The sequence below is a fragment of the Nelumbo lutea genome, chromosome 4 (assembly GCF_056320005.1).
Source record: "Nelumbo lutea isolate HS-2025 chromosome 4, American lotus-T2T, whole genome shotgun sequence".
Lineage (NCBI taxonomy): Eukaryota > Viridiplantae > Streptophyta > Magnoliopsida > Proteales > Nelumbonaceae > Nelumbo > Nelumbo lutea.
Genome location: NC_142687.1, coordinates 77,471,582 through 77,494,117, shown reverse-complemented (window position 1 = coordinate 77,494,117; position 22,536 = coordinate 77,471,582). Strand labels below are relative to the sequence as shown.

General features: G+C 40.6%; 1 long non-coding RNA gene across 1 annotated transcript; it reads left to right on the top strand.

Annotated features, from left to right (window-relative positions):
• The first annotated feature begins 14,340 nt into the window (after positions 1–14,340).
• Positions 14,341–21,994, top strand: LOC148861191 (uncharacterized). Its single transcript, XR_016112649.1, has 4 exons — positions 14,341–14,665; positions 17,726–20,395; positions 21,290–21,744; positions 21,846–21,994. It is a non-coding gene; the product is annotated as an uncharacterized LOC148861191 (long non-coding RNA).
• Positions 21,995–22,536: the final 542 nt, after the last annotated feature.

Here is a 22,536-nt window from a genome sequence, read left to right as displayed (position 1 = left end):
TTTCTCAGTGACGGACATAGCTAAATGTCTCTGGAAATGTGGGAAATCACATGGGGTGCGTGAAGCCAACTGTTTCAGCTGCATAACCTCACCACCTTTCTGTGACGGATCATATCCACTCATCAAATGAGTTTCCCTTTGGCCTCTGTCAGACAAGGTTCAGAGCCGTTTTTAGGTAAACCTTTCTGTCCAGTGAGTGCTTACCCATCATATTCAGGTTACGCCAAGGTACCATGAGAGAGTTCCCATTTTCTGGTGAAGCCCCTCCCACATCGGTCTATGACGCCCCTATCATCTTATGAAACACTCTAATAGATCCAACAGCAAATGGATAGCCAAATTTCATGGTGCGTTTCCTCATTACTGAAGGACCCATCATTGTGCTAATGACGGAAGGCCTTTAGAGAGTCCATCATATGGGTCTCCCTATCACATGCATTCATATTTGCTGGAGGGAACAAAAACGCCCTAGTTTTAATTTAGGTCAAACCAGAGTGGCTCCCACTGACTTTCATAAAGTCAGATTTCTGGTGGGCCTCAATCGGCTAGGGGTTCCGTACGCATCCCTTTTCAGGGTTGTGGGGGCCCACCAAGCAAAGAGGGGTCATCCAATGACTTTGAAGGACACCATGGCAATGATGTGCATTCAGCCAAGGTGTGCGCAAGAGCCACTAACGAGTCTTCATGGGCCAAGTACTTATGGCCCATGGTCGCAGCACATCAAACATCCAAACATCACATGTAAAGGAGGAATTGATCCAATCAATTAACTGCTGTAAAGCCCATTGAACAGCCCATTTAAAATCTAAGTCATTAACAATTAATGACTACTAGGTGTATGGGCTGAATCGCAGACAGCAGTTCGGCCCATACAGCTTATCTCACAGTAATGGGCCTTTTGCAGTTTTAACCCTTTAAAACTGGGCTTTACAGGTGGGCCGAATTAATCCCTGTAATTGAACATCAGATTTGGAACAGCAAGTGTGAGAAATACAGACTAAAAAACAGTCTCTATCGAACCCCAGATTCGGTCCAAACAGTTTTGGTCCAATCTAGTCCGAGAGGATCCAAAACTGATTTTCAATTCAAGAATTAATTCATGAAAGATCTGAAATTAATAAATTTGATTTCAAACAATCATAAATCAAACTATGTACTGTTCGCACCACCTGCAAAACAGAGGTTAATCACAAGGGTTGCAGTTTCACAAACTGCAAATCGCAGAAAGTGATTTCTCCAACTGCAAATTTCCAGCGCCGCCTTCTTCTTCCTTCTTCTTTAATCAAGAAAAATAACAGAAATCCTATTTCTATTAATTACATTCTCGATCAAATCCTATACATTCAGTCTAAAATAAAAAAAATTATTTACAAACCGAATATAAATAAAAGGAAAGTAAAATGGTGCGCAGACTATCTGCGCCAAATCTGCACTATGATCTCCAGGTTCGAACAGTCCATTAAATCAAAAATAAATAAACAACAATTCTAAATAAATTTTGGATTTAATAAAATTAATTTCAGATCAATCGCCCTTAACAAGAAACAGTTTCTTGATAAAAAGAAAACAATCTGCACAAATCCTGAAAGAACACCTTCTATCCATCAGCGCAGGGTCAGATCTGATTTTCTTTTGGTTCAAGATTCGAACCTGTGGCTCTGATACCACTGAAAGAATGGTAGGATCCATCTAATGGATGCCATAATGGTTGCGGAATGGGTGGGCGAATTTCAAAAAATTTCCTACCTTCTCTCAACTGGGAATCAAATTCCCTAAATTTAGAATACAGTATTCAAGGATCCTACTTGAACCATAATCAAACCAGATCTGTACCAAAAGATAAATTGGAGGAATATACCTGATCCGGAGAAGCAGTATCTCCCAAAGTTGGTGTTCACGCCCAAAGAATGCTCCAAGATCCGTTCCTGCTGAAGATGACACAGCTGTGAATGGAACAGAACTAGCAGGGTGCATCCTACATACTGGATCCTTCACAAGAATCCTCTGGAAGTACTAAACACTGAATCCTTTTCAGTCTTTCTTGCAAGATTGATGTCAAGAACAGATTTCTTGACTTTATTCTCTGCAAAGATCTAATCTTGCAAAGGCAGATGGCGGCGGCAGGAGGAGATTTTCCAAAACAAAAAGGCTGAACTATTTTTCTGTTTTTCGGGAGAGAATGAATCAGATCAGATCTGAATTCGCAGGAGGTATCCTATACCTCTTCAAGGTGGTTCGAAATCTCCTCCTTTCTTCTTGATTAAGAAACCTCCTTTTTAGGAGTTATCCCAATCCAAATCAGTATTTGGATAGGGGATAATCTTAATCCTATTCTGCAGATAAAGTTAGCTTACTCCTGATCTTATCAGGAGGTTACCAGATTCAAATCTAATTTGAATTTGGTCTCTAAGAGTGGATAAGGCTAAAAGGCCCAATCCTTTTACTAACTTTAATCTCAAATTCGCCCCATGGATGGGTGATCATATCAGCCCACCTCGAAATGGGCTTCAGGCCCATTAAGTGTTCAGTGTCTAATTACTTTCCAATCTGCTGCCCAGTTGGGCTTCTTTGTATGGCGTGGGACCCAAGCATTGATCTACACACCAGCCACATGGGTTCGGCCCAGCCTTTAATACAAGGCCCAGCCGAATTCACTGAAAAACTCAATGAACCCCTTGAGTCCATCATATGGACCGTATGGGCCCAACACTTACATTAAGTGGTCCCTGGGCCAAGCCATCTTATAAAAACCCAGGGACTGTGGGCAGGTGCAAGATTAGCCCATCAGGTATTATCCTCAATGGTCTTACACTTAACCTCTCAGCCCTTAATGATCAAGCACTGCCCGACAAGAGAGGACCTCTCCCTCGGCTGCAAGGAACAGTGCCGCACTCTCCTCTCACATGGATCCCAGGAATTAAAACCATTTGCAAACAATTTGAAACCGTACATATCTATATAAATATATTAATTTTGCCAAACAAAATTCCAACGATTGAAATCAACTGCCGGCAGTTTGGTTTCCATCAGAGAGAGTGCATTCCCTATCATTACCCTTTGTCCGACAAAGTGGCTGATTCTGTCACTATGATCACCCACTCAGATGAATTCTCAAACTGCCCCAACATACCCAGGTTTTGATCCCCGCTAAGGATCTCACTGATTGGCATATCAAAGGCAGCCTGATCCAACACCTAGTGAAATGTCATAATAGAGTCTAGGGGTCAGGTGTAACTTTCCAGTTTTGCCCATCTATCTCCAAGGTCCAGGGCAATACTGGAAATCTGGTCCGGTTCAAGGATTCAAGTAATCCCATACTGCATGTGCCTCGGGTCTTACCCTGATGGCTGAGACAGGCCATCCCAACACTTGGTGGCACACCAGTATCAGCCTTGGCAGGATAAATCTCCCCAGACTTATCCAACGGCTGTGAACATTTAAAACTAACATGAGTCTCTATAAATGTCCAGTTTTAGGGTTTTACATAGAATTAAACCAAACAACATGAATCAAACATGCACTTTATTTATTTCCACTAAATAACAAAAGTACATCAAATCAGATTGAAGCTAAGGGCATACAAAACTGTCTAACACTTCCATCATTAGCATTAGGATGGGTCCTTCAGTAATGAGGAAACGCACCAGAAAATGGGTTATCCATTTGCTGTTGGGCTTGTCTGAGTGTTTCATAAGATGATAGGGGCATCATAGACCGATGTGAAAGAATGGTAGGATCCATCTAATGGACGCCATAAAGGTTGCGGAGTGGGTGGGCGAATTTCAAAAATTTCCTACCTTCTCCCAACTGGGAATCATATTCCCTAAATTTAGAATACAATATTCAAGGATCCTACTTGAACCATAATCAAACCAGATCTGTACCAAAATGTAAATGGGAGGAATATACCTGATCCAGAGAAGCAGTATCTCCCAAAGTTGGTGTTCACGCCCAAAGAATGCTCCAAGATCCGTTCCTGCTGAAGATGACACAACTGTGGATGGAACAGAACCAGCAAGGGTGCGTCCTACACACTGGATCCTTCACAAGAATCCTCTGGAAACACTAAACACTGAATCCTTTTAGTCGTTGTTGCAAGACTAATGTCAAGAATAGATTTCTTGACTTTCCTTTTCTGCAAAGATCTAATCTTGCAAAAATAGATGGCGGCGACAGGAGAAGAACTCTAAAGGCGAAATCTGATACTTGGTGTTAATTGCAGTTCGCAGGAGATATCCTATATCTCTTCAAGGTGGTTCGAAATCTGATATTTCGCTCTCTTGGTTAGGGTTTCTTCTCCTTTCTTCTTGATTAAGAATCCGCCTAATTAGGAGTTATCCCAATCCAAATCAGTATTTGGATAGGGGATAATCTTAATCCTATATGCAGATAAAGTTAGCTTACTCCTGATCTTATCAGGAGGTTACCAGATTCAAATCTAATTTGAAATTGTTCTCCAAGAGTGGATAAGGCAAAAGGCCCAATCCTTTTACTAACATTAATCTCAGATTCGCCCCAAGGATGGGTGATCATATCAGCCCACCTCGAAATGGGCTTCAGGCCCATTAAGTATTCAGTGTCTAATTACTTTCCAATCTGCTGCCCAGTTGGGCTTCTTTGTATGGCGTGGGACCCAAGCATTGATCTACACACCAGCCACATGGGTTCGGCCCAGCCGAATTCACTGAAAAACTCAATGAACCCCTTGAGTCCATCATATGGACCGTATGGGCCCAACACTTACATTAAGTGGTCCCTGGGCCAAGCCATCTTATAAAAACCCAGGGACTGTGGGCAGGTGCAAGATTAGCCCATCAGGTATTATCCTCAATGGTCTTACACTTAACCTCTCAGCCCTTAAAGATCAAGCACTGCCCGACAAGAGAGGACCTCTCCCTCGGCTGCAAGGAACAGTGCCGCACTTTCCTCTCACATGGATCCCGGGAATTAAAACCATTTGCAAACAAATCGAAACCGTACATATATATATATATATATATACATATTAATTTTGCAAAACCAAAATTCCAACGATTGAAATCAACTGCCGGCAGTTTGGTTTCCATCAGAGAGAGTGCATTCCCGATCATTACCCTTTGTCCGACAAAGTGGCTGATTCTGTCACTATGATCACCCACTCAGATGAATTCTCAAACTACCCCAACATACCCAGGTTTTGATCCCCGCTAAGGATCTCACTGATTGGCATATCAAAGGCAACCTGATCTACACCTAGTGAAATGTCATAATCGAGTCTAGGGGTCAGGTGTAACTTTCCAGTTTTGCCCATCTATCTCCAAGGTCCAGGGCAATACTGGAAATCTGGTCCGGTTCAAGGATTCATGTAATCCCATACTGCATGTGCCTCGGGTCTTACCCTGGTGGCTAAGACAGGCCATCCCAACACTTGGTGGCACACTAGTATCAGCCTTGGCAGGATAAATCTCCCCAGACTTATCCAATGGCTGTGAACATTTAAAACTAACACGAGTCTCTATAAATGTCTAGTTTTAGGGTTTTACATAGAATTAAACCAAACAACATGAATCAAACATGCACTTTATTTTTTTCCACTAAATAACAAAAGTACATCAAATCAGATTGAAGCTAAGGGCATACAAAAAACTGTCTAACAGCTCCCACTTGCACTTAGGTCCAATCTGATTCAAGCCGGAGTCCCATACTTTCCACGTGTTTCTCAAACACCTTCTGTGTCAATGGCTTAGTCAATGGGTCTGCCACATTATCCGCTGATGCTACCTTCTGAATCAGGACGTCCCCTCTACCAACGATCTCCCGCAGTACATGGTACTTTCTCTCGATGTGCTTTGATTTCGAGTGAGCCCAAGGCTCTTTAGCCTGGGCGATCACTCCATTGTTGTCACACAACAACGGGATGGGAGATGTGCTGGATGGAATTGCTCCCAATTTGTGTATGAACTTCTTCATCCACACGGCTTCCTTGGCAGCTTCACTTGCGGCAATGTACTCGGCCTCGGTTGTGGAGTCTGCAGTGGACCCCTGTTTGCTGCTTTTCCAGCAAACAGCACACGATCCTATCGTGAAAACATACCCAGATGTAGACTTTCTATCATCTGGATCCGACTGGAAATCGGCATCGGTATACCCTAGAACTTGCAGTGAACTACCATCGAATACCAGACAAAACTCTTTTGTCCTTCAAAGGTATTTGAGTATGTTCTTCACAGCAGTCCAATGCTCCTGCCCTGGGTTTGCCTGGAATCTGCTTACCACACTCACCGCCTGAGCAATGTCAGGGCGAGTTCACAGCATGGCATACATGATGCTCCCTACGGCTGAGGCATAGGGAACGTCTCTAATGCTCTCAATCTCTTCAGATGTCTTGGCAGACATCTTCTTGGAGAGAGTGACTCTGTGCCTGAAAGGAACGTTTCCTTTCTTGGAGTTCTCCATGCTGTACCTCTTGACAATTTTGTCAATATAAGCAGCCTGGGATAATCCAATTATCCTCTTCGATCTATCTCTATAGAGTCGAAGACCCAGTATGTATGAAGCTTCTCCAAGATCTTTCATGGAGAACTGCTGTGATAGCCATACCTTGACCGAAGTCAACATTCCTACATCATTCCCAATGAGTAGGATATCGTCCACGTACAACACCAAAAAGGTGATCTTATCCCCACTGGACTTCCTATAAACACAGGGCTCATCTGGATTCTGCTCAAAGTCAAACGTTTTGACTGCAGAATTAAAACGGATGTTCCAACTCCTAGAAGCCTGCTTAAGTCCATATATGGATCTATTAAGTTTACATACCATGTGTTCCTGACCAGCAGCAATGAAGCCTTGCGGCTGCTGCATGTAGATATCTTCACTAAGATCTCCATTCAGGAATGCAGTTTTGACATCCATTTGCCAAATCTCGTAGTCATGGTACGCTGCTACAGCTAGCATGATCCTAATGGATTTAAGCATGGCCACGGGCGAAAAAGTTTCCTCATAGTCGATGCCTTCTTTCTGAGTATACCCTTTCGCCACCAAACGAGCTTTAAAGGTCTCAATCCTGCCATCGGGGCCCTTCTTCCTCTTGTAGATCCATTTGCAACCAATTGCTTTTACCCCGGGGGGCGGATCCACAAGAGTCCAGACTCCATTGGTCTCCATTGAGTCCATTTCAGCTCTCATGGCCTCCACCCACTTTTGGGAGTCTATGTATAACATAGCTTCCGCGTAAGTCACGGGATCCACTTCACTAGTCAAGGTTTCCACCAGGTAACTATCCTGGTCATAACCATATCGGACTGGTGGTCTGGATACCCGGGTGGTTCTTCTAGGTTGGTCATTACCTGGAATTTGTGGGACATCTCCCACTGCTCCTGAGCTCTCCTCATCAAGAACTATTTCCTGACGATGGGTCTCCAGGCTGTAATCGGATTCTAAGAATTGGGCGTTTCGACTGCAGAACATTTTCTGCTCACTCGGGTCATAGAATAGATAACCCACCGAATCCTTTGGGTAGCCTATAAACAGGCAATGGCTGGTTTTAGATTCCAACTTGTCCACACTTGTTCTTTTAACGTATGCAGGACAACCCCAAATCTTCAAGTGTCTTACACTTGGCTTCCTTCCGGTCCAAAGTTCATATGGAGTTTTCGGAACTGATTTGGTTGAAACCCGATTCAGCACGTAGATAGTAGTCTCTAATGCATATCCCCAAAAGGATGTGGGTAATTGTGAACATACGAGAAGTGACTGGACCATGTCCAACAAGGTCCTGTTCCTCCTCTCTGAAACACCGTTGAGTTAAGGTGTAGCAGGAGGAGCTAATTGTGACACTATCCCATTGGCCTTTAAGTAGTCCCTGAATTCGTCAGAGAGATACTCGCCACCTCGATCTGATCGAAGGGCCTTAATTTCTCTCCCTAACTGCTTCTCGACTTCCTGTCTGAACTCTTTGAACTTTTCAAATGATTCAGACTTATGTCTCATTAGGTACACGTAACCATATCGTGAAAAATCATCTGAAAAGGTGATGAAGTACACGTGTTGATTCCGTGTCCTAACACTCAGGGGACCACATACATCAGTATGTATTAGGTCAAGTGTGCCTTCAGATCTTTCAGGCTTACCGTCAAATGGCCGCTTAGACATCTTACCTTGAAGGAAAGGTTCACAAGTGGGAAGATTTTCTACGGTTAGAAAATCCAAAGAACCATCCTTTACCAGTCTTGTGATTCGGTCAATACCGATATGGCCAAGTCGGTAATGCCAGAGGCACGTGGGACTTACTGTATCACGATTCCTTTTCTTGGGATTTTTAACCGACGTAGTTTTGGTTAAGTTAGTTTCCAGAGAAGGATGTAGAACATAGAGACCGTTCTCTAGTTCCCCGCATGCGATGAATTTATTATTCCGTTTAACAGTAATCATATTACTAAAATAAATAGTATATCCATCAGCACACTGTTTTGAAACAGAAATTAAATTTCTTCTCAAGTTCTGTACATAAAGACAATCTTTAAGTACAAGTATTCCTTCTTTAAAAACTAATTCTACGGTTCCTATTGCCGCCGCTGCAATACTTGCAATTGTTCCCAAGAATAGTGTCACTTCACCTTCACTCAACCTTCTGCTAACTTTGAACCCCTGCAGTGAGTTACACGCATGAGTTGAAGCCCCAGAGTCAACACACCAGGACACAGAAGTAACTAACATGTTAGTTTCTATGACACAAGTTTCGATGTTACCTTTCTTAGATTCCAGGTAGGCAAGACAATTTCTCTTCCAGTGGCCGGTCTGCTTGCAGAAGTGACAGACATCAGATGCCTTGTTCTTCTTCTGCTTCTTAGGATTGGCAGCCTTCTTCTGAGGCTTCTTTGCCTTTCTCTTTTTCTTGCCCAATTTGTTAGCTTCAGCAAGCATAACCACAGGCTCATCCTTCTTGAGTAGATCCTCGGCTCTCTGCAACATATTGCTGAGTTCCTGGACGCTGACATTCAGCTTATTCATATTGTAGTTCATTGTGAACGCATTGAAGGAAGAGGGCAAAGAATTGAGGATGGCATCCACTTGCGTGCCAAGATCTAGCCCGGATCTAAGAGCTTCAAGTTCGTTAAGGTAACCCATCATCCGAAGACAATGGTCATGAACTTTCTGCACTTTGGTCATTTGCGCGGTCATGAACAATTTCAGGACCTTCTGTCGAGTAGAATGGTTCTGCTCTTCATACATTGTTCTTAGACTGTCCAATATGTTCTGGGCTAGTTCGATCTGATCGAACTGCCTCTGTATTGAGTTGTCTAATGAGGCAACGACAAAGCAGCGGGCTAGGGAGTTCTTATCCTCCCACTCTTGGTAGTCCCTCCTACCGGCCTCAGAAGCCCTATCACCCGGACGTTCCGAGGTAGGATTTTTCACTACCTTGTCTAACTTTTCGGAAGTTAGGACCAGAATAAGATTTCTGTACCAGTCGGCATAGTTTGGGCCCTTAAGCTTGTTATCGTCTAGAAGCTTTGCAAATTGATCGTTTGCCATTTTCTGAGAAAATAGCAAAAACATTCGTCCACAACATTAGTTTGATTCATGTTACCTACATAGATATGGCTTTTAATCTATGTTCCATTCCCATTTGTTCATCTCTGAGATTTCCCTCTTTTCTCAGTGACGGAGATGACAAAATGTCTTTGGAAATGTGGGAAATCATATGGGGTGCGTGAAGCCAACTGTTTCAGTTGCATAATCTCACCACCTTTCTATGACGGATCATATCCACTCATCAAATGAGTTTCCCTTTGGCCTCTGTCAGACAAGGTTTAGAGCCGTTTTTAGGTAAACCTTTCTGTCCAGTGAGTGCTTACCCATCATATTCAGGTTACGCCAAGGTACCGTGAGAGAGTTCCCATTTTCTGGTGAAGCCCCTCTCACATCGGTCTATGACGCCCCTATCATCTTATGAAACACTCTAATAGATCCAACAGCAAATGGATAGCCCAATTTTATGGTGCGTTTCCTCATTACTGAAGGACCCATCATTGTGCTAATGACGGAAGGCCTTTAGAGAGTCCATCATATGGGTCTCCCTATCACATGCATTCATATTTGCTGGAGGGAACAAAATTATGCCCTAGTTTTAATTTAGGTCAAACCAGAGTGGCTCCCACTGACTTTCATAAAGTCAGATTTCTGGTGGGCCTTAATCGGCTAGGGGTTTCGTACGCATCACTTTTCAGGGTTGTGGGGCCCACCAAGCAAAGAGGGGTCATCCAATGACCTTGAAGGACACCATGGCAATGATGTGCATTTAGCCATGGTGTGCGCAAGACCCACTAACGAGTCTTCATGGGCCACGTACTTATGGCCCATGGTCGCAGCACATCAAACATCCAAACATCACATGTAAAGGAGGAATTGATCCAATCAATTAACTGCTGTAAAGCCCATTGAATAGCCCATTTAAAATCTAAGTCATTAACAATTAATGACTACTTGGTGTATGGGCTGAATCGCAGATAGCAGTTCGGCCCATACAGCTTATCTCACAGTAATGGGCCTTTTGTAGTTTTAACCCTTTAAAACTGGGCTTTACAGGTGGGCCAAATTAATCCTTGTATTTGAACATCAGATTTGGAACAGCGAGTGTGAGAAATACAGACTGAAAAACAGTCCCTATCGAACCCCAGATTCGGTCCAAACAGTTTTGGTCCAATCTAGTCCGAGAGGATCCAAAACTGATTTTCAATTCAAGAATTAGGTCATGAAAGATATGAAATTAATAATTTTGATTTCAAACAATCACAAATCAAACTATGGACTATTCGCACCACCTGCAAAACAGAGGTTAGTCACAAGGGTTGTAGTTTCACAAACTGCAAATCGCAGAAAGCGATTTCTCCAACTGCAAATTTCCAGCGCCGCCTTCTTCTTCCTTCTTCTTTAATCAAGAAAAATAACAGAAATCCTATTTCTATTAATTACATTCTTGATCAAATCCTATACATTCAGTCTAAAATAAAAAAAAAAATTATTTACAAACCGAATATAAATAAATAGAAAGAAAAAGGGAGCGCAGACTATCTACGCCAAAACTGTACTGTGATCTCCAGGTTCGAACAGTCCATTAAAACAAAATAAATAAAGAACAATTCTAAATAAATTCTGGATTTAATAAAAAAATTAATTTCAGATCAATCGTCCTTAACAAGAAACAGTTTCTTGAAAAAAGCAAACAATCTGCGCAAATCTTGAAAGAACACCTTCTATCCATCTGCGCAGGGTCAGATCTGATTTTCTTTAGGTTCAAGATTCGAACCTGGCTCTGATACCACTGAAAGAATGGTAGGGTCCATCTAATGGACGCCATAAAGGTTGCGGAGTGGGTGGGCGAATTTCAAAAATTTCCTACCTTCTCCCAACTGGGAATCATATTCCCTAAATTTAGAATACAATATTCAAGGATCCTACTTGAACCATAATCAAGCCAGATCTGTACCAAAAGGTAAATGGGAGGAATATACCTGATCCGGAGAAGTAGTATCTCCCAAAGTTGGTGTTCACGCCCAAAGAATGCTCCAAGATCCGTTCCTGCTGAAGATGACATAGCTGTGGATGGAACAGAACCAGCAGGGTGCGTCCTACACACTGGATCCTTCACAAGAATCCTCTGGAAACACTAAACACTGAATCCTTTTAGTCTTTGTTGCAAGACTAATGTCAAGAATAGATTTCTTGACTTTCCTTTTCTGCAAAGATCTAATCTTGCAAAAATAGATGGCGGCGGCAGGAGAAGAACTCTAAAGGCGAAATCTGATACTTGGTGTCAATTGCAGTTCGCAGGAGATATCCTATATCTCTTCAAGGTGGTTTGAAATCTGATATTTCTCTCTCTTGGTTAGGGTTTCTTCTCCTTTCTTCTTGATTAAGAATCCTCCTAATTAGGAGTTATCCCAATCCAAATCAGTATTTGGATAGGGGATAATCTTAATCCTATCTGCAGATAAAGTTAGCTTATTCCTGATCTTATCAGGAGGTTACCAGATTCAAATCTAATTTGAATTTGGTCTCCAAGAGTGGATAAGGCAAAAGGTCCAATCCTTTTACTAACATTAATCTCAGATTCGCCCCAAGGATGGGTGATCATATCAGCCCACCTCGAAATGGGCTTCAGGCCCATTAAGTATTCAGTGTCTAATTACTTTCCAATCTACTGCCCAGTTGGGCTTCTTTGTATGGCGTGGGACCCAAGCATTGATCTACACACCAGCCACATGGGTTCGGCCCAGCCTTTAATACAAGGCCCAGCCGAATTCACTGAAAAACTCAATGAACCCCTTGAGTCCATCATATGGACCCTATGGGCCCAACACTTACATTAAGTGGTCCCTGGGCCAAGCCATCTTATAAAAACCCAGGGACTGTGGGCAGGTGCAAGATTAGCCCATCAGGTATTATCCTCAATGGTCTTACACTTAACCTCTCAGCCCTTAATGATCAAGCACTACCCGACAAGAGAGGACCTCTCCCTCGGCTGCAAGGAACAGTGCCGCACTCTCCTCTCACATGGATCCCGGGAATTAAAACCATTTGCAAACAAATCGAAACCGTACATATATATATATATATATTTAATTTTGCAAAACCAAAATTCCAACAATTGAAATCAACTGCCGGCAGTTTGGTTTCCATCAGAGAGAGTGCATTCCCAATCATTACCCTTTGTCTGACAAAGTGGCTGATTCTGTCACTATGATCACCCACTCAGATGAATTCTCAAACTGCCCCAACATACCTAGGTTTTGATCCCCGCTAAGGATCTCACTGATTGGCATATCAAAGGCAGCCTGATCCAACACCTAGTGAAATGTCATAATCAAGTATAGGGGTCAGGTGTAACTTTCCAGTTTTGCCCATCTATCTCCAAGGTCCAGGGCAATACTGGAAATCTGGTCCGGTTCAAGGATTCAAGTAATCCCATACTGCATGTGCCTCGCGTCTTACCCTGGTGGCTGAGACAGGCCATCCCAACACTTGGTGGCACACTAGTATCAGCCTTGGCAGGATAAATCTCCCCAGACTTATCCAATGGCTGTGAACATTTAAAACTAACATGAGTCTCTATAAATGTCCAGTTTTAGGGTTTTACACAGAATTAAACCAAACAACATGAATCAAACATGCACTTTATTTATTTCCACTAAATAACAAAAGTACATCAAATCAGATTGAACCTAAGGGCATACAAAAAACTGTCTAACACGATGTGGGAGGGTTTCACTAGAAAATGGGAACTCTCTCACGGTACCTTGGCGCTCACGAATATGATGGGTAAGCACTCACTGGACAAAAAGGTTTACCTGAAAACGACTCTGAACCTTGTTTGACAGAGGCCAAAGGGAAAACTCATATGATGAGTGGATATGATCCTTCACAGAAAGGTGGTGGGGTTATGCAGCTGAAACAGTTGGCTCCATGCACCCTATGTGATTTCCCACATTTCCAAAGACAACCCGTAGTCTCCGTCACTAAGAAAGGAGGGAAATCTTAGAGATGAATAATTGGAAATGGATCGTAGATTAAAATCCATAACTGTGAAATGAACATGAATCAAATTAGGTTGTGGATTGATGTTTTCTCTTTTATCAGAAAATGGCAAATGGATCTTTTGCAAAACTGCTTGATGACAACAAGTTGAAGGGTCCAAACTATGCTGACTGGTACAGAAACCTTATGCTGGTCCTAGCTTTTGAAAAGCTCGACAAAGTGGCAAAGAATCCTGCTCCGGAGCGTCCGGGTGATAGGACTTCTGAGGCCCAAAGGAGAGACTATCAAGAATGGGAGGAGAAAAACTCCCTTGCCAGGTGTTACATCATTGCCTCCTTGGACAACCCGACACAGAGACAGTTCGATCAGATCGAATTTGCCAAAGACATATTGGACAGTCTCAGGACAATGTATGAAGAGCAGAATCGTTCTACTCGACAAAAGGTCTTGAAACAGTTCATGACCGCAAAAATGTCTGATGAACCTACAATTTATCTATATTTTATGAGGTTTTTGCATGAAATTTTATGATGGTTTAATTAAATTTTGCCCTATTTTAGCTTGATTGCAAGAAAGATTTCAGGGGGAGCCAAATCAACAAAAGGAAGGCAAAAGCAAGAAAAGAAAACCCAAAATTTATCAAGTTCAGCCCAGCCCAGCCATGAGAGCAAGAGAATTTCATTCGGCCCAAGAAGAGCAAGTGAAACTCTTTGGAAAATCCAAGGGAAGAAGCCTAGAAAGAAGGAAATTTCGGCCCAGCCCATTTTTAGCCCAAATAACAGCCTAGAGTGTAGCCCACATGAGCTCAAAAGCAAGCTAAGTTGTAGCCCAAATAGCAGCCCAAAGGGAGCTAGGGGCGGCAACTTCTAGGAGTTTCTTGAAGAGAAGGAGGGAGCACTCTAGAAGGTTCATGAGGGGTGTAATACACCCCATTCTAGAGGCTTCAAGAAGGGGCAAGAGCCCCCTTGAAAAACTATATAAGGAGGCCTCTAGGAGGGGAGAAAGGGGTTCAATTGCTTGAGAGGAAGGCTCTCCCACTCTTAGAGGTTCGGCCACCTTGAGAGAAGAGAAGAGAAGAAGGCTAGGCGCAAGAAAGAAGAAGAAGAAGGGCTGAAGGAAGTTCAAGACAAGCAAGCTAGAAGAGAAGGTGAGTTCAAATTGAGGGTTTGTGATTCAAAGATCTTTTGTAATAAATCATTTGTAGTTTCATTCTCTTTTGATTTGAATTCAGTTTCTTTGTTATATTTTCTTTCTTCTTTCTCCTTGTTTCCATTCTTCCTTGATGTATTTCAGCTTGTAAAATTTCAGTTCAGCAATCTAATTCTTTTTGATTCATTCAAATGGTCATGAATTATACTTGAAGTTTCTTGAATAAGGGTGTTATTGTAGAGTAATTCGGCCAACTAACCTCCAAAACTCAGATCTGAATTCTCAGATCTGAGATTGCAAGATCTGAATTGCTTGAAAAAGAATTTAGATCTGAAATTTTCAGATTGGCCAAATTAATCTACAGATTGGAATTCCTAGAGTGCTTGAGAGAGACTCTAGGAATTCAGATCTACTATTCAAGAACTGAATTGAGTGCAAGGTTAGAGATAACTTGCACAATTCAGTTGGTGATCAATTCAGATTTGAATTGATGCCTTAGAAGTGTTTGAAGAAATGCATGCATGGGGATTAGATTCTTGCTAGAGATAGAAGAACCATTACTCATGCATAGGATGAACATGCACTTGAGAGAGGTTGTTCATGACCTTGGGGTTTCACCAAACCAAGGCTCAATCATGATTCATTCGAATGATCCAAATTGATAGATTGCTGAATTCTGAGATTGACATTTACTGCTTACTCTTCTAACCTGAATTGAAGGCAATTGGACCAATGATTTAGATAGATTTTAATTTAGGATTTCTTAGTTTTCATTAGAGTTTTGATTTATTTGTTGATCAGATAAGAAGTGCTCAATTTAGTATTGGTAATTGTTTCCTAAATCCTCGTGGGAACGATACTTCACTCACTACTTTATTATTTGAACGGCTAGTGCACTTGCTAGTGTCACAATGAGCCACACATCAAGTTTTTGGCAGCGTTGCCGGGGATTTAGAGAAACAATATTAGGAAACATTGAGCATTCTTAATCTGATCTCATTCAGCATTGCATTCATAGTTGGGTTAATTTGCTAACTTTTTCATTTCTGCTTGGACTCCAACTGCTGTACTACTGTAGTTATGTTTCTTCTTTCTTAAGTAGATTACTTTCTTTTTCTGGTTTCTGTTTCATTTTAATAAAGGCATATTTGATTTCTATTCAATCTTGGTGTTGTTCCCTTCAAAAAAGAAAAAAAAAAATTCACATAAACATGAGTGTTGCAGATCTGAATTGCATTCGGCACTCAGATCAGCAGATTTCAGATCTGCAGCACTTAGCCGAAAAGAATTGCTTGTGTTTTAGATTTTATTATTCTTTTCTTTCATTACAAAAAGAAAAAAAAATATATATATAATGAAAAAAAAAGGGAGATCTTTTGAACAACCTGAGGAGCAATTGAGAATTCGGATCGGAACTCAGATCTGAGTTCAGATCTGAATTCTGCTATTGCAGATCTGCAACAGTTCAGATCTGAGTTCCTCTGAACTCAGACCTGAACTGATGCAATTTTGAGGGGAATTGGGTGTCATCACCACCCCAATTCACCCTAGGGCACTTCTGCTATTCCCCAAAAACAATTTGGTAGCAATAACTGAAGGTAAGGCAATTGAGAATTCAGATCCAAACTCAGACTTGAGTTCAGATCTGAATTCTGCTGTTACAGATCTGCTCAATTCAGATCTGAATTCCTCTGAACTCAGATCTGAACCGATGCAAGTTTGAGGTGAATTGGGTGCCATCACTACCCCAATCCACCCTATGATACATCCAACCTGCCTCAAGGGTGAATGGATAGCAAAGAATGAGAGAAATTCAAATCTGAAATGCAGTTGATATGATGTGAGGACTGAACTGATACAGAGCATACTATGAATTCTGGGTGGACTGAATTCTTGGCTTTACCCACTTGTACCCAATCTAAATTTGTTGAGGATGTGTGTTTGGATTGAATAATTGTGATGCCTCACATATTCAATAAAAGCAGCAGTGCATTCCACTAGCATTCAGAGCTGTAGCAGGGCTGCTACAGTACAGCAATTAGCATGAAACTCCACTGCTGATCTAGTTAGCTCTCTTTCCCATTGATGATCTACTTCATATTTGATTGCTGATTTAGTGTAGCTGGTAGATGTAGTTCTTCAGCATTGCATTCATAGTTGGTTTAATTTGCTTAATTTTTCATTTTTGCTTTGAATGCAACTGCTGTATTACTGTAGTTATGCTTCTTTTCTCTTTAGTAGATTACTTTATTTTCCTTGTTTCAGTTTAATTTTAATAAAAGGGGACCTGTTTTGCTTTCTATCTTGAAGTTATTACCCTCTAAAAGAAAAAAAAAAAATCACAAAATCATGAGTGTTGTAGATCTGAGTTGCATTCGGCACTCAGATCTGCTATAGCAGAATTGCAGCACTCAACCGAAAAAAAAAATTTAAAAATGAGTTCAGATCTGAATTGCATTCATTAATCAGACCTGCACTCATCCAAAAAGATTTTGGTTGCATTGCTGTATTTTGTTTTAGATTTATTAAAAAAGAAAAAAAGAAAAAAAATAGATAAAGAAAAGAAAAAGAAAACAATGAAAAAATAGCATGTGAGTTTTCAAATCTGAAACTCAGATTTGAAGTTCAGATCTGTGTTCAGCCGGTTGCAGGACTGCATTCTGCTAGGTTCAAATTTGAGTTCATCTGAACTCAGACCTGAACCCACTCTATTTTGATGTGAATTCGGGTAGTGACAGCACCCAATTCACAATTTAATGCATCAGACTTGCCTGATTGATGAAAATTTAAGCCATGAATGGTAAAATCGGATCTGAAGTGCATGAGAATTTGAGGCAGTATAAGTACATGATCTGAAATTTTTGTGAACTTGATGTTTTGTTATCTTTTAAATCACTTGCACCCGATCTGAATTGGCCGTGGATTGATGTTTGGATTGGATTAGGACTGATGTTTGTGAGGCCTGAAAAGTCCAAAAAGAGCTTCATATTTTTTATGTAATGGTATTCAGATCTAAATCAAGGCTGCTTTCATTATAAAATTGCAGATCTGATTTCAGGTCTCTGCAATCAATTGAGGCATACAAGACATTTAAGTTGGGACTTGAAAGAGAAGTCTTAAGCTCTTGGGATCAAACTTATTTCAGACCTAACTGCAACAGATTTTAGACCTACTTATTGATATTAGGTTTGGAGTTTTTGTAAGTGACTGTTCTAAAAAGTTAAGTTTTCAAATCTGATTTTTTTTTTTTTTTTTTGTTAGAACTTGAAGAGCAGCTTAAAGATCATAAATTCAGCAATGATTGTAGATCTGTTTACAGTAGATTTTAGATTTGTTTACTTATGTTCATTTAAGTTTAGAATAGTGTGTAATAAACTCCATTGCTGATTTAGCTAGCTCTCTTTTCCATTGAACATCTACTTCACACTTGAATGTTGGTTTAGTTTCAGTAATGGAGCTATGTCTTTCTAATTAGCAAAATTATTAGTGTGGATCAGATCTTCATACATTCACTTACATTTCTGAAATTCTAATGTAGATCTGAGCACACAACAAAAAAAAAAAAATCAAATAACTTTGGTAGTGTGCTGATTTCAAGAACTCTTACACTTCTAGGCTAGTTTCAATCTTGTAAATCACTTGTTTATCACTTGCATATCAGATTCCAAGAGATATTTATATTGGCTTTTGATCTTGTTTTTTTAAATTTATTTATTTATTTTTTTTTGTTAGATAGAATTCAAACTTCTTGGCCTTGTAAGTTTCTGTTGTGTATTATAGACTGGTTAAATTATTTACATTGTTTGGAATTGTGTATAGTAGTCTTTTTATTATTTGGTTTAAATTATTTTTAGTTAGAACAAAGCTCTTGATCTCTCTTGCAAGTAAATTCTAGCAGAAGAGGCTCCCACCAAAAGAACTCTTGCATATCTGGAAATTAATCTTCAGGAAGTCCTCTATACACCCTTCTCTTTACTTGGAATTTCTCTTGTTGGTTTTATTGTGACTCCCTAACACTAGGAACATTGAGGACAATGTTCATCTTAAGTGTGGGGGAGTGAGCCTGAGACTAGGGTATGGGGGCTGAAACCATGCACCTCATTCACCCCAACACACATATGTAGGCAATGACATCACCAAAAAAAAGACTGGAACCCCTCAAGTTCATTACTATTTATTTGATGATTTTTAAGAAGGAATTCAATGAGTTGAGGGAGACTGATGTACTTGTTAAGTTTTTATTCTTGTGAATGACCCAATTTGATATATGCATGAGAAAAGGGGAGCTGAATATGCTTTACAGCATGACTAGCCCTAACTATCTTCATGTGTATGGAAGCCCTTGATTTCATTGTTAATGGTCAAGAGAGCTAGTGCACATCTGAAGTGCTAATTCTTGAGGTTCAATAATTGCAAAGAAGGACAAAAGCCCAAATTGACTCCGCTATTTTGAGTTGAATAGTAAAACTAGCAGCTCAGAACATGAGTCCTACCTCAAGTAAGTGACCAGTGTGAGATGGAGCATAAGATGCACTCACACCAAAAAAAAAAAAAAAAAAAAAAAAAAAAAAATTGTGTGAGATGGAGCATAAAATGCACTCACACCGAAAAAAAAAAAAAAAAAAAAAAAAGAAGAAGAAAAGGGTGAGATGGAGCATAAGATACACTCACCCTTAGAAATAAGTAATTGTGGTGACAACCGAGGTTCAAAGGGGCGCTCTAAAGTTGAACTCTCATTGAGATTTAGTTACAGATGTGAAACTCAGTGAAATTTGATTATTAACCTTGACAATTAAGGAGTTGATTTATATATGAATTAGGAGTGAAGGCTAGACTATGATGAAATTCATATTTTCCTTTCCTTGGATCTGATACATATCTTAAATGGTAATTTACAAGAATAAGAGTTGAGCACTTACAAAAGTTCCCCGACTACTCAATGCATTTCTATCATAAAAAGTTCACCAGGTAAATGGTGAAAACAGAAGGGGGGAATGTTAAGTTTATGGCTGATGTCTTTGCTTGAGGACAAGCAAAATCTTAAGTGTGGGGGTATTTGATGAACCTACAATTTATCTATATTTTATGAGGTTTTTGCATGAAATTTTATGATGGTTTAATTAAATTTTGCCCTATTTTAGCTTGATTGCAAGAAAGATTTCAGGGGGAGCCAAATCAACAAAAAGAAGGCAAAAGCAAGAAAAGAAAATCCAAAATTTATCAAGTTCAGCCCGGCCCAGCCATGAGAGAAAGAGAATTTCATTCGGCCCAAGAAGAGCAAGTGAAACTCTTTGGAAAATCCAGGGGAAGAAGCTTAGCAAGAAGGAAATTTCGGCCCAGCCCATTTTTAGCCCAAATAGTAGCTTAGAGTGTAGCCCACATGAGCTCAAAAGCAAGCTAAGTTGTAGCCCAAATAGCAGCCCAAAGGGAGCTAGGGGCGGCAACTTCTAGGAGTTTCTTGAAGAGAAGGAGGGAGCACTCTAGAAGGTTCATGAGGGGTGTAATACACCCCATTCTAGAGGCTTCAAGAAGGGGCAAGAGCCCCCTTGAAAAACTATATAAGGAGGCCTCTAGGAGGGGAGAAAGGGGTTCAATTGCTTGAGAGGAAGGCTCTCCCACTCTTAGAGGTTCGGCCACCTTGAGAGAAGAGAAGAGAAGAAGGCTAGGCGCAAGAAAGAAGAAGAAGAAGGGCTGAAGGAAGTTCAAGACAAGCAAGCTAGAAGAGAAGGTGAGTTCAAATTGAGGGTTTGTGATTCAAAGATCTTTTGTAATAAATCATTTGTAGTTTCATTCTCTTTTGATTTGAATTCAGTTTCTTTGTTATATTTTCTTTCTTCTTTCTCCTTGTTTCCATTCTTCTTTGATGTATTTCAGCTTGTAAAATTTCAGTTCAGCAATCTAATTCTTTTTGATTCATTCAAATGGTCATGAATTATATTTGAAGTTTCTTGAATAAGGGTGTTATTGTAGAGTAATTCGGCCAACTAACCTTCAAAACTCAGATCTGAATTCTCAGATCTGAGATTGCAAGATCTGAATTGCTTGAAAAAGAATTTAGATCTGAAATTTTCAGATTGGCCAAATTAATCTACAGCTTGGAATTCCTAGAGTGCTTGAGAGAGACTCTAGGAATTCAGATCTACTATTCAAGAACTGAATTGAGTGCAAGGTTAGAGATAACTTGCACAATTCAGTTGGTGATCAATTCAGATTTGAATTGATGCCTTAGAAGTGTTTGAAGAAATGCATGCATGGGGATTAGATTCTTGCTAGAGATAGAAGAACCATTACTCATGCATAGGATGAACATGCACTTGAGAGAGGCTGTTCATGACCTTGGGGTTTCACCAAACCAAGGCTCAATCATGATTCATTCGAATGATCCAAATTGATAGATTGCTGAATTCTGAGATTGACATTTATTGCTTACTCTTCTAACCTGAATTGAAGGCAATTGGACCAATGATTTAGATAGATTTTAATTTAGGATTTCTTAGTTTTCATTAGAGTTTTGATTTATTTGTTGATCAGATAAGAAGTGCTCAATTTAGTATTGGTAATTGTTTCCTAAATCCTCGTGGGAACGATACTTCACTCACTACTTTATTACTTGAATGGATAGTGCACTTGCTAGTGTCACAATGAACCACACATCAATGTCCAAGGGTCAACAAGTTCACGACCATTGTCTTTCGATGATGGAATACATCAATGAACTGGAGGCTCTTGGATCTGGGCTGGACCTTGCAACCCAGATAGATACTATCCTTAGCTCTTTGCCTCCTACTTTTAATCCGTTCATCATGAACTATAACATGAACAAGCTGAATGTCAGCTTACAAGAGCTCAGCAATATGTTGCAAAGAGCTGAAGAACTGATTAGAAAGGATGAGCCTATAGCCATGCTTGTTGAAGCTGGAAAGATAGGCAAGAGAAAGAGGAAAGCAAAGAAGCCTCAGATGAAAGCCATTAAGAGCATGAAGCAGAAGAAAGACAAAGCATCGGATGCCTGTCACTTCTGCAAGAAGACCGGCCACTAGAAAAGGAACTGTCCTGCCGACCTGGAATCCAAGAAAGGTAACTTCGAAACTTGTGTTATAGAAACTAATTTGTTGGTAGCTTCTACGTCCTGGTGTATTGACTCCGGGTCTTCAACTCATGCATGTAACTCACTGCAGGGGTTCAAGGTAAGCAGAAGGCTGAGTGAAGGAGAAGTCACACTCTACTTGGGGACTACTGCAACTGTTGCAGCCGTGGCCATAGGAACCGTGGAGTTAATTTTCAGAGAAGGAAAAATTGTACTGAAAGACTGTCTTTATGTGCAAAATTTAAGGAGAAATTTGATTTCTGTCTCAAAACTGTGTGCAGATGGTTATTCTGTCTTCTTTACTAAACGATTACTATTAAAAGAATCAACAGATTCATCGCATACGGGGAACTAGAGAACGGTCTCTATGTTCTACATCCTTCTCTAGAAACTAACATAAATGAAACTACGTCGGCTGAAATCCCCATGAAGAGAGCCTGTGATACAGTTAATCCCACGTGTCTACGGCATTACCGACTTGGCCACATCGGTGTTGACCGAATCACAAGGTTGGTAAATGATGGTCCTTTGGATTTTCTAACCGTAGAAGATCTTCCCACCTGTGAGCCTTGCCTACAAGGCAAGATGACAAAACGACCATTTGACAGTAAGCCTGAAAGATGTACAGGCACACTTGACCTAATACATACTGATGTAAGTGGTCCCCTGAGTGTTAGGACACAAAATCAACACGTGTATTTCATCACCTTCACAGATGATTTTTCACGATACGGTTACATGTACCTAATGAGACACAAGTCTGAATCCTTTGAAAAGTTCAA